Source organism: Adiantum capillus-veneris, chromosome 13 (assembly GCF_014529385.1).
Source record: "Adiantum capillus-veneris isolate H3 chromosome 13, ASM1452938v2, whole genome shotgun sequence".
Lineage (NCBI taxonomy): Eukaryota > Viridiplantae > Streptophyta > Polypodiopsida > Polypodiales > Pteridaceae > Adiantum > Adiantum capillus-veneris.
The window spans coordinates 126,772,613-126,785,319 of record NC_140943.1 but is presented as its reverse complement, the minus strand read 5'-3'; positions in this window follow the sequence as shown (position 1 = coordinate 126,785,319).

Below are 12,707 nucleotides of genomic sequence, written 5' to 3'. Positions count from 1 at the left end.
CTTGTGCATCATAAAAGAACATTGTTTCAGTCAACATATTAATGTCTTGCGCATCACTGTCATCATGAACTATGTTCAGTTCTTCAATCTTAACCGAACTCTTTGGTTTTCCTCTTTATCATCATAATCTTTGCCTTTACCTTTGCCCTTCTCTTTGTCACGCTTCCAAGCATAACAATCCTTCTTTATGTGACCAAACTTATCACAATAATGGCATTGAACATTGCGGAAACCACAAGACTTTGATACACTTTGATGCAGCTCTATTGCCCTCTTTCTTGGACTCATGTTGGGAAGAACGGCCCTTACATTGCTTATCATCCCTTTGCACATAATGAGATTCACCATGATGCAAGCTAGTCATGGTCTTCCTATTCATCTCCTCTTGCAACAGTGCACTAGTAACATCATCGTACTTTAATGTACCGTTAGGAGCAGAGTTACTAACAGCTTTGCAAAAGATATCCCAAGAGGGTGGCAATGAACAAAGCAAAAAGATTTCTTTCATCTTATCATCAATGGTCATGCGCTATGCACGAATCTGGGCAAAAAGAGAATCAAAATCATTGATATGGCTGGCAACGCTAGCTGACTCCTTCATATGAAGGTTGAAAAGTTTTTGCATAAGGAAAACCTTATTGCTAGCTGTATCCTTTTCATAAGTGTCACATATCTTCTGCCATAAAGCATGAGCAGTCTCGCATTCTAACACTGAAAAGTATACCGACTCACCAAGGTGCAACCTAATTGTAAATCTGCATAGCTCATCAAGCTCCTCCCACTGAAACTAAGTCATGTGCATATCTTCAGTTCTAGATGTATAGGTAATAGGCAACTTTTGCTTCTTTTGAACAAGCACATCATGCATTTGGTTCTTCCAAAGTTGAAAATTAGTGCCATCAAACTTCTTTATGTCATAAATGTCACGGTCTTTGCTAGTAGACATGGTGACAAAACTACCAAAAGATTTTGGGAAAATTTTGGCAGAGTCTCCTTTGTATTTGGGACTATGTCAACCAAAATACGAGACAAAATGACCAAGTATGTCACTCACAAAGCATAAAAGAGAGCAATGCTTCTCAAAAGCACATTGTATAGAGATCAAATGAGGCACATAAATTGTCAAACTGACCATAGACCGCCAACTTGGCGTCAAAAGCACCTATACCACTCTATACATGTCCTATGGCGAGGCCTCGTAAGGGATGCTCTAGCTACCTGTATCACCGAAGGTATCTCCACATTTCAGAATACCCTAGCTCAATGAAAAACTCACACTATAAACCCTCAACAATGTAGGTTATGTAGAAAAACTTATAGCCAAGTCTCAGAAGTGGCTATCTTTGGGACCAAGTCTCAGAAATGGTCGGGACTGTCGTACTAGCCAAAAGATGTCTCTACAAAAGCGTACAATGGCAGTATCGTACAAGTCTATCAAGACGCTCAAACAAGCATCAAAAGCATGTGCATGCAAATAAACATCCCTGCGGGGAGTCAAACCGCTCTCAAATGAGCTCAAACACTGTCAAAAGTATCAACATGTGCATGTATGCGTAAACAACCACTCCCACTGGAACCAGAGTATCGCAAGCACTGAAACCTGTAGCCTGTGAGATGATGTCGATGTTGTAGCCGAAACCGAGATCAAGGCCAGAAGCACAGAGAAAGCTAACCAAGCTGTTCTATGTACCTGTACCTGTATCTGTACATGTATCTGAACCTGTAGTCAAAGAAGACAATGCCGTCAAACTCCCACTCTATGTGTGTGTATGAGGCCACTCCAAAAGAGACTACACACTCTCGAATGAGCCGTGGGCTCTCGTAGATAGAAGAGATTGCAACAGTGGTACCTGTAACTGGCTATGGAAGCTCTGTAGCACAAACTATCAAAAGAGGGCTAAAAATTTCAGCTTCTGAACCGTAGCTCGAATGGGATTTTTGATGGCTCTAATGGCTCCAAAAGGGGGGTAAAACGACAGGACACCTGTTGGAAATGCTCTCGGAAAGCTGAATTTGTCGATGTCGAGATTGGAATCCTGTTTGCACTCTTGAAAGTGCACGCGCACACACAAAAACGATTTTGGGAATGAAACCGCTCTGATACCAGATGAAGGGGAGGAGTTGGGAGTATAGTGGAAGAGGAATACGCACGCATACACTCACACACACACCACCATAGCCACACACACACACGGGTTGAAGGGGGAGAGCCAACGTACTGTATGCCCCCTTTATATCTTTCTTTTTCTTATGTGCTAAGGCACAATACACATTGTACTTAGTGTTAGTGGCTCAAACAAGTGTACAACTGTACACTTAGGGTTAGTAGCAGTTAGTGATGGGCGATTGGCCACATGGCCTTTAAACCTAACAAAGAAGGGGTGTCTTGGACACTCCTTTGGTAGCATTTTGCAAGCCCCATCTTCATGTGTTACATGTTAAATAAACTAGCATGCTATATATCAATGAATAGAATTTTTCATGTAGAATCTAAAAGTATAAAGTTCGAGAAGTTTTGAGTTTTTTTTTGGAAAAATTTATCGATCCCTGCTTTTTTTAAAGGGTAACAGCAAAAGGTGCGAATTGAGTGCTCATAGAAGGATAGGAGTGGCCAATTAGCAAGAAGTCATCACATACACTCAAATCTAGAATAATGAGAAGGTGAAACTACTTCATGACATAATGGAATATAAAAGAATTAAGACTAATGAAGAAAGTAGAGATTAGATTAAGAAATGCTTGTCTAATTACAATGGATTAGCACTAGCCTCTTAAGCATGGGCATTAAGCTCAAGGCTAGGCCATCTATAGAGTGGACACTCAATACAGAGAGAGCTCTCAAGAATGGATCCTCAAGAATGAATACTCAAGAATGAAGCCTCCTTGCATAAAGTTTTCCTTATAAAGGCTTGCACCACAATCCTTTCTACTATGGGTTTAAGTTTGAGCCCTGTAGCTAGCATGTACAATTTGAAACTCCCAATGAGCCCAAGACCTTATACAATGTGGATAGGAAATATTGTGCACATCCATACCATATCTCTTGCTTGGTGCATAATCGATGTTGTATGTGTTAGCCGCTAGTAACATTTCCCCCTTCCTAATTTGGCGCACGTCCTCGTGTGCCGGTGAAGCAAAGCACGCAGACATGGTAGAAAGCAAGTCCATGGAAGAATGCTGAGCTGCAAATCATAAGAACAAGTAATGAGTATCAAAGGCCAACAAAGATAAATAAAACATGAAGTACATTGAACAATCATGCAAAGTGAATTTTTGCTTCTAAAAGATGGGCCAATCATAGTCAAAAACTAAACAGCATAAAGCAAAGAAACACTATTGTGAAGATTAAACCACTTGAAATTTCAGTTTTATGCTTGAAACACAAGCAACCAATTATGACCCTAGGCTAATGCTAGCCCTTTGCGACAAGTCTCGGAAGGTTCACCTCTTAGACATGTAAGTTACCACGTGAGTTCAAACGAATGGGTTGTTTAATTGCCAAAATTTTAAAATTTTAACAGGATTATATAAATAGAAGAGGTTTTTAAATCAATTTTAGAGAAAAATCCATAAGTTTTTGAAGAAAAAGGGGTCATTTTATTACCTTAAGCATGTAAGTAAAGGAGTTTTTTTGATACCCTTTGAGCGCACATTATATGAATATTTTCTTAAAGGTGCACCTCCCTAGCAATAAGTTGAGCCTTATAGAGATCAATCTCACCATCCCACTTGCATTTCAACTTGTAAACCCATTTCATACCAATGGCCTTTTTTCCAAGAGGCAAATCACATAAAGTCCATGTGTCCTTTTCTATAAGTGCATCATATTTTGATTGCATGGCAACCATCCATTTTTTGAATTTTGTGCTTTATCAAAAGATAGAGGTTGCTCAACATCACATAAGCTAGACATAGCCATAGCACAACAATCTGATGCATAAGATGCATGGCAAGAACCTGAACAAGTACGACTAGATAGAGGTGCATCCAATTTATTAGTCACATAAAGTATGCACCAGCCATTTTGGCATACCTCTAGCTTGTTCATTCTCAACCCTTCTCATCAAGTACATCCTGTACATCTGCATCAGTAATAGGCTGATCTGTAACATTTATGGAAACTCCCATAGACTATACATTTGCCTCATTGGAATTTACACTCGAACTTCCACCAATGATAAGAGACAACAAAGTGTCATAAATGTCATGTGAGCTTACATTGTTGTCTCTATTACATGTGAGCTTACATTGTTGTCTCTATTACATGTCATGAAGGGTTGAACAGAATCTTGTTAAGTATGGAGCCTGATTTACCCTTGTAATTTTCTGTGGTAAAAGCGCACATTTGTAAGGCCCCCATTATGAGGAGAAGCCATCGTGCGTGAAGGAAAATCACTCACCGGAAACCAAAATTTTCACGGACAAGAATCACGGGCAATAAATTTTTTCGCCAGAATATTCTTTTTCGCCGGAAATTATGGCCGGACGGCGGCTGGAAAGTGGTCGGGAAACAACCGGTCGGTTGGCCGGTGGCCGGTGGTCGGAAGTCAATGGCCGGTGGCCGAATTCAAAAGCGGACTCGTCTTCTCAAGGGCGGCCACACATGGGTGGATTGGAGGGTCCAATTTGGACTTATTCGCACAAGGGCGGCTACACATGGCTGTCTCTCATAAGAGAGGGCAGCCCTTTTGGCCTATAAAAGGAGGCCATTTCTACACACATTTCATAGTGTGAAGTTGATGCAACAAGGTGAGTGTGAGGTGGTGAGAGTGAAGCAAAGCGGGAGCTCCATTAAGGGTATAATCCCTTTGTAAACTACTTCTTGTTTTGAAGTACTAAAGCCATTGAGTGGCTGCTTTCCCGTGGACGTAGCCCACATTGGGTGAACCACGTATATCGTGTGTACTCTCTCTCTCTCTACTCTATAATCTCGTGTATATAAATCTGTCTCTCTCCATTAAGTAATCTACTCAATTATCTATTTAGCTACGTCTTATTTCCTAACAACTGGTATTAGAGAAAGGTTTGCTCGTAGCTAAATTATCTCAAGGAAAGGATTCCTTGAATTGAGTGGGAGTTATGGCGGAGGAAGGGAAGCTCAAGATTGAGAAGTTCAACGGCAAAAACTACCAACATTGGAAGATGCAGATTGAAGACTATCTCTACCAGAAGGACCTCTATTTGCCACTAGGCGGTCTTGCGAAGAAGCCCGCAACAATGGCAGATGAAGCATGGATTGTCCTTGATCGAAAGGCACTGGGAACAATCCGGTTAAGCTTGGCGTCAACGGTGGCCTTCAATGTTTCGGAGATGAAGACCACGGAGGAATTGATGAAGTCACTTGACGACTTCTACGAGAAACCATCGGCATCCAATAAGGTATTTCTTATGAAGCGATTGTTCAATCTAAAGATGACAGAGAATGGTTCAGTTGCAGAACACCTAAATGACTTTAACACAAACATAAGTCAACTTCGATCAGTGAAAATCAATTTCGATGACGAAGTGCGAGCTCTCCTTATACTATCATCTCTACCGGATAGTTGGGACAGCCTTGTGATGGCTGTAAGTAATTCTATCTCTGGCACAAATACTCTTAAGTTTGATGATGTTGTGGGTGTTCTCCTAAGCGAGGAAATGCAAAGGATAACCACAGGAGAATCATCAAGTGCTGCACTATCAGTGGAAACAAGAGGAAGGATTAAGGAGAGGTTCAAAAACCAAAAGGGTCGTGATCGCTCAAGGCGGAGCAAGTCACGCACAAAGTCAGTTCTTGAATGTTGGAACTGTGGCAAGAAGGGCCACGTCAAGAAGGATTGCTGGTCCAAGAAGAAGAAGGAGACAGAGTCTCAAGACAACAAGCCAACATCGGAGGCCAATGTGGCAGGTAAAGTAGAGCAAGATGCTCTAATTCTCTCATTAGACAATGTGTCTAATTCCTGGATAGTAGATTCCGGGGCTTCATTCCATGCGACACCTCACAAGCAACATTTCCAAGACTACACCAAAGGTAATTTTGGGTATGTATACTTGGGAGATGATGAAGCTTGTGAGATTGTCGGCAAAGGTACAGTTTCTGTCAAAACTGCTAACGGAAATGAATGGAAGCTTAAAGATGTTAGGCATGTTCCTTCTCTTTGCAAAAATTTGATCTCTACAGGACAATTGGACGATGAAGGTCACAACATTGCATTCGGAAACAAACGGTGGAAGATCTCAAAGGGATCTTTGGTGGTTGCCAAGGGTGAAAAAGTTGGTACACTTTACTTGTGTACTGTTAGCACGCAACCTTCAGCTTGTGCAGCAACTACATAAGTTGACAGTGCGCTGTGGCACTACCGACTTGGGCATATGAGTGCCAAAGGAATGCAAATCCTTCAAACAAAGAAGCTTCTACCAGGTTTGAAAGAAGTGGACTTAGAGTTCTGTGAAGATTGTGTTTATGGTAAACAAAAGAGGGTAAAATTTCAAAAATCAGGAAATGAAAGAAAAAATAAAAAACTTGAGTTGGTTCATTCTGATGTTTGGGGTTCTGCAAGTACACCATCACTTGGTGGCTCATTGTACTATGTAACATTCATAGACGATGCGACTAGAAAAACATGGGTTTATGTCATGAAGAATAAATCCGATGTATTTTCCATATTTCAAAGGTGGAAAGCCTTTGTGGAGAATGAAACAGGTACCAAGGTTAAATGCCTCACATCCGACAATGGAGGCGAATATTTCAGCCAAGCTTTTGAAAGCTTTTGTGCTAGCAATGGCATTCGGAGGCAAAGGACAACCCCAAGGACACCTCAACAAAATGGGATTTCGGAAAGGATGAACAGGACAATCATGGAACGAGCACGAAGCATGCGGCTACATGCAGGCCTACCGCTTGAGCTTTGGGCGGAAGTTGTAAGTACGTCTGTGTACTTAATCAATCGGTCACCCTCAACGGCATTGGATGGGGGAGTTCCAGAAGAGGCATGGACACGTAAACCGATGAATTATGCATTTCTCAAAGTGTTTGGGTGTGAGGCTTTCATGCACATAGATAGAAGCCTAAGATCAAAGTTAGATGCAAAGTCCAAAAAGTGTTTCTTCATTGGCTATGGAGAAGGAGACTTTGGGTATTGCCTATGGAATCCTGAAGATGGTAAAATCTTAAGGAGTAGGGATATAATTTTTAACGAACAAAATATGTACAAAGATTACTTGGAAAGAAAACAAACAAAAGAAACATGTGATGAGTACATGGAGCTTGAGGACGGTGAAGACTCAAGGACTGCAAACGGTGGCAATGTGCAACAACGTCAACCAAATGAGGAGCCTCCACCTATTCCCCGAAGATCTACAAGAGCAAGTAGACCTCCAGAAAGGTTTGTTCCTTCCTTCAACCATCTCTTGATCTCAAATTCTGGAGAGCCGGAATCATATGAAGAAGCTATGCACCATGAATCCAAAGAAGAATGGACGAAGAGCATTCAAGTGGAGATGGACTCACTACATTGCAACCAAACATGGGAGTTGGTTGAGTTGCCTAAAGGTAAGCGGGCACTTCAAAACAAATGGGTGTACAAGTTAAAGGAAGAAGAAGGTGGGAAGAAAAGGTACAAGTCTAGGCTTGTGGTAAAAGGTTTTTCTCAAAAGAAAGGTATTGACTTCAATGAAATATTTTCTCCTGTTGTAAAAATGAACTCAATTAGGCTTGTCTTAAGCCTTGTGGTTGCTCATGATCTAAATCTCAAGCAAATGGATGTAAATACGGCATTCCCTCACGGTGACTTAGAGGAGGAAATCTACATGCTTCAACCAAAGGGGTATGAAGTAAAAGGTAAGGAGAAAATGGTTTGCAGATTAAAGAAGAGCTTGTATGGTTTAAAGAAAGCATCAAGACAATGGTACTTGAAGTTTGATCGATGGATGCTGGATCATGGATTCACAAGATGCAACTCGGATCACTACGTCTACACGGAGAATTTGGGAGATGGGAAATTCATCATCCTAATGTTGTATGTTGATGACATGTTGATTGCAAGTGCTAACATGCAGGACATCAAAGACCTAAAAGAGGAGCTGTCCAAATCTTTTTCAATGAAAGATTTAGGTGCTGCAAAGAGGATACTTGGTATGAAAATATCAAGGGACAGGACGAAGAAGACAATAAAGCTATCTCAAGAAGATTACATCAAGAAGGTACTAGAAAGGTTTGCAATGCAAAATGCAAAACCAGTTTCTACACCTTTGGCTGGTCATTTTAAACTAAGGAAGGATATGTGTCCAAAGACACAAGAGGAGATAGCCTATATGTCTAAAGTTCCATATGCTGCAGCGGTAGGTTCTCTAATGTATGCTATGGTCTGGACAAGGCCAGACATTGCACATGCAGTGGGAGTTGTGAGTAGGTTCATGGACAACCCAGGTAAAGAGCATCGGCAAGCTGTGAAGTGGATACTTAGGTATCTAAAAGGGACAACAACAAATGCTTTGTATTTTGGAGGAACTGATATTTTTCTAGAAGGGTATGCTAATGCAGATATGGTAGGTGACAAAGATACTCGAAGGAGCACTACTGGCTATGTGTTCACGGTTGGAGGCACAGCAATAAGCTGGGCTTCAAAGCTGCAGAAAGTGGTTTCACTTTCTACCACGGAAGCAGAGTATGTAGCAATGACGGAGGCAAGCAAAGAAATTCAGTGGCTTCACAGATTCTTAGAAGAGCTTGAATTCAAACAAGACAATTGTGTCTTGTACAGTGATAGCCAAAGCGCTATCCATCTTACGAAGAACTCAGCCTTTCATTCAAGGACAAAGCACATTGAGGTGAGATATCACTTCATACGCACTCTTTTGGAAGAGGGACAACTAAAGCTAGGAAAGGTGCATACAAGTGAAAATCCTGCAGACATGTTTACAAAGGTGGTCAACAAGGAGAAGTTGAGCTTTTACTCATCTTCAATCGGCATTCAAGGATAAGAAGCCAGAATGGAAAGCAGTCACAGGTTTGGTTTGGAGATCAGTCTCCAAGTGGGAGATTGTTAAGTATGGAGCCTGATTTACCCTTGTAATTTTCTGTGGTAAAAGCGCACATTTGTAAGGCCCCCATTATGAGGAGAAGCCATCGTGTGTGAAGGAAAATCACTCACCGGAAACCAAAATTTTCACGGACAAGAATCACGGACAATATTTTTTTCCGCCGGAATATTATGGCCGGCCGGCGGCCGGAAAGTGGTCGGAAAACAACCGGTCGGTTGGCCGGTGGCCGGTAGTCAATGGCCGATGGCCGGTGGTCGGAAGTCAATGGCCGATGGCCGGTGGTCGGAAGTCAATGGCCGGTGGCCGGTGGCCGAATTGAAAAGCGGACTCGTCTTCTCAAGGGCGGCCACACATGGGTGGATTGGAGGGTCCGATTTGGACTTATTCGCACAAGGGCGGCTACACATGGCTGTCTCTCATAAGAGAGGGCATTCCTTTTGGCCTATAAAAGGAGGCCATTTCTACACACATTTCATAGTGTGAAGTTGATGCAACAAGGTGAGTGTGAGGTGGTGAGAGTGAAGCAAGGCAGGAGCTCCATTAAGGGTATAATCCCTTTGTAAACTACTTCTTGTTTTGAAGTACTAAAGCCATTGAGTGGCTGCTTTCCCGTGGACATAGCCCACATTGGGTGAACCACGTATATCGTGTGTACTCTCTCTCTCTCTACTCTATAATCTCGTGTATATAAATCTGTCTCTCTCCATTAAGTAATCTACTCAATTATCTATTTAGCTACGTCTTATTTCCTAACAAATCTTCCACAAGCACAATATCCCGTGAGACCAAGATACACTTTGTTTGTGGATGATACAACCTGTAACGTTCGCTTTTAGCACTATAGCCATAAAAAATACACTTGATAGCCTTATCATCCAATTTTCTACATTGCGTTTGTGGCACCAAAGCATATGCCAAACAACCAAAAACACGCATGTGCTCAATAGAAGGCTTTCTATCATGCCATGCTTCATATGGATCATAGACTGCAAAGCTTTCGTAGGACACCTGTTAAGTACATAAGTGGCACACATGATGGCCTCAAGCCAAAAAGAATGTGGAAAAGCTTGACTTTTGACCATGCATCGTGCCATTTTCATAAGTGACATATTTTTCCTCTCAGTAATACCATTTGGCCAAGGCATTTACGGCACTATATATTGGCGTTTTATCCCATGATTAGCCAGAAATGCATTAAATTCATGAGACATATACTCCCCCCCTCGATCTAAATGAGGGTGCCCATAGTACATTTTGAGACATTTTCAGTCGTAGCCAAAAATTGTTTGAAGCACATAAGCACTTCAAACTCTCTTTAAGTGGATATATCCATGCATGCTTGGAGTTATCATCAATGAAAGTTATGAAGTAAAGGTAATTGCCCAAGGATGGACTTTGCATGGGTCCACAAGCATCACTATGCACAAGCTGCAACCTGCATGTGGCCCTAATTGAACCACCCGTTGGAAACTTTGAATGCTGCACCTTACCCAAAATACATCCTTCACAAAAATGTTTGATAGGGTGCTTCAAGAGGTGGCAAAGAAGCAACCATATCATGTTTTTGTAAATGCAAAAAATTGGAAAAATTCAGATTCCCAAAATGTGCATGCCAAGTGTTTCATCTAAACCAGCCTTTGAATCCACAACATCATTTGCAAAATTTTGTCTACAATTGTCATACAATGTGTGCTTATATAGACCACCTTCCAGATGCAACAATCTCATCACGAAAATTGAGATCATGTAGTACTACACATCTAGCATCCACAAATTTGACTACAAGAGCCAATCTATCCTCATCAGCAAACATCTTGAATACATCTGTGTTGTTGCCAGCCATTATTAATGCTGCACTTGATGTGAAAATTTCCCGAAAAGAGGAGAAACGAAGTGGGAACAACATGTGCTATATAGCACAAACTGTAGAAGACTGTAAGGGACCTATTATGCAAACAATGGCACTGACAAAAATTTTGCACAAAATGATAAAATAGCCTGTGCAGTACTGCCTATAGTGGAACTGGAAGCCGAAATGAAGCCAAATAAAAATTTTGAGTAGACCTACTGACGCTCTCACCAAAGCTCACAAAAATCTGAGGAAGTGAGCAAATGTGTGTTGGAAACGCTGACGACTAAGCCCGGGAGGATGTAACTTGTTTTGATACAAATTGTTGGAATTAGGGTTGCAAGAAAACACACACAGCTTGGAGAAGACGAAGAAAACTCAAGACACACAACAGAGAGTATATTACTTAATGTGCAATGGAAAGATAAGATAGCCCTAGAGTGATGGGCGTATATACAATGCACAGAAGGAAAACACCTCCTAGTGAGGAAAAACAAGTGAAAGAATCACGGTGGCTTTCTAAAATAATTAGAACGTGATAAAATCATTAGGTTGAGTTTAAGTAGAATCAGTGTTCAAAAAAGGACTAGTATGTGACCCGTGCGTTGCTGCGACCAAAGAAACATGGCCACTATTCTCATAGGGCTATCTTTTCCTCCCAGTGGAACACCATCAATACTCTATTTTACATGTATAGTCTGTTGTATTTTTAAAAGTGATGCATGACACAACCTCTTGACAAATTCTAGCAAATATGAATGTATGCAAGTAGCTGCAAATCATTTTTTAATACCAAGCTTGAGAGCTAGGCTCAATGAAATTATTTTTTGTGAGTTGTTAGCCCTTGTTCATGAGTTGTTAGCCCTTGTTCAATAAACTGCTATTAGGTTGGAGAGAGAGAGAGAGAGAGAGAGAGAGAGAGAGAGAGAGAGAGAGAGAGAGAGAGAGTCCTCCTTTTTGTGTGTCTGGGTCTATCAATCCTACGAAGCTTGATTATCTAGCTTAGATAAGTTAGCATGGTGTGAAATATTTGAAAGCTAAGAGAATTCAATGTGATCATAAAACTTTGTTTGAAAATGAATTGGATTCTATAGAATTGGTTTCAACAATGGAAACAAAATTGGTTTCAACAATGGAGTGGGTTCAATAGAATTGGTTTCAACAACGGGAACACAATTGGATTCAATGTTTTGACTCCACTCTCTTACTTGCTTCTATCCTTGCTTCTTTCTTGTGAGAGCAAGGCATGGCAATAGTGCACATCATAACCTACTATATAGTAGGAAGGACATTTTTCTTGGTCTACCTAGGGTTGATAGAAGTGCTACCAAATGCAAAATTATAAGTAAGCAAGTTTTTAAATATGAGTTCCATAACTGGTACAATGTGTAATCATAAAACTTTTTATGTCTAAGAGTGGAGTTGTGAAAAAATTATTAGGGCTCATAGTTTCCAATGTAGCAAGAGAGCTTCAAGTTTCAAAGAGATGAGTTGGCTTTCTTTCAATATCAAGAATGTGATTGGCCCCTCCGTCTATGTTTCTCTAAAGATGCCACACTTGCTTGCATCTCTATCTATGTTTAGTGCACAAGTATGGTAATAATGTTCATGAGATCATAACGATGCATAAGTATGTTATGCACCATTGGCACCTTCAAATGTTATAGAAATGAAAGCAAAATAAGGTCACCTAATAGTTTATGTGGATGCTCTAGGCCTTCCTCAAAATTTTTAAGCTCCACTCTATATAGTATAGAAGTTGTATGTGAATGCTCAAAGAAAATCTAGATTTAGTGTAATCCTACGTACAAATTTTGAGATTTATCTCTAAATGCTT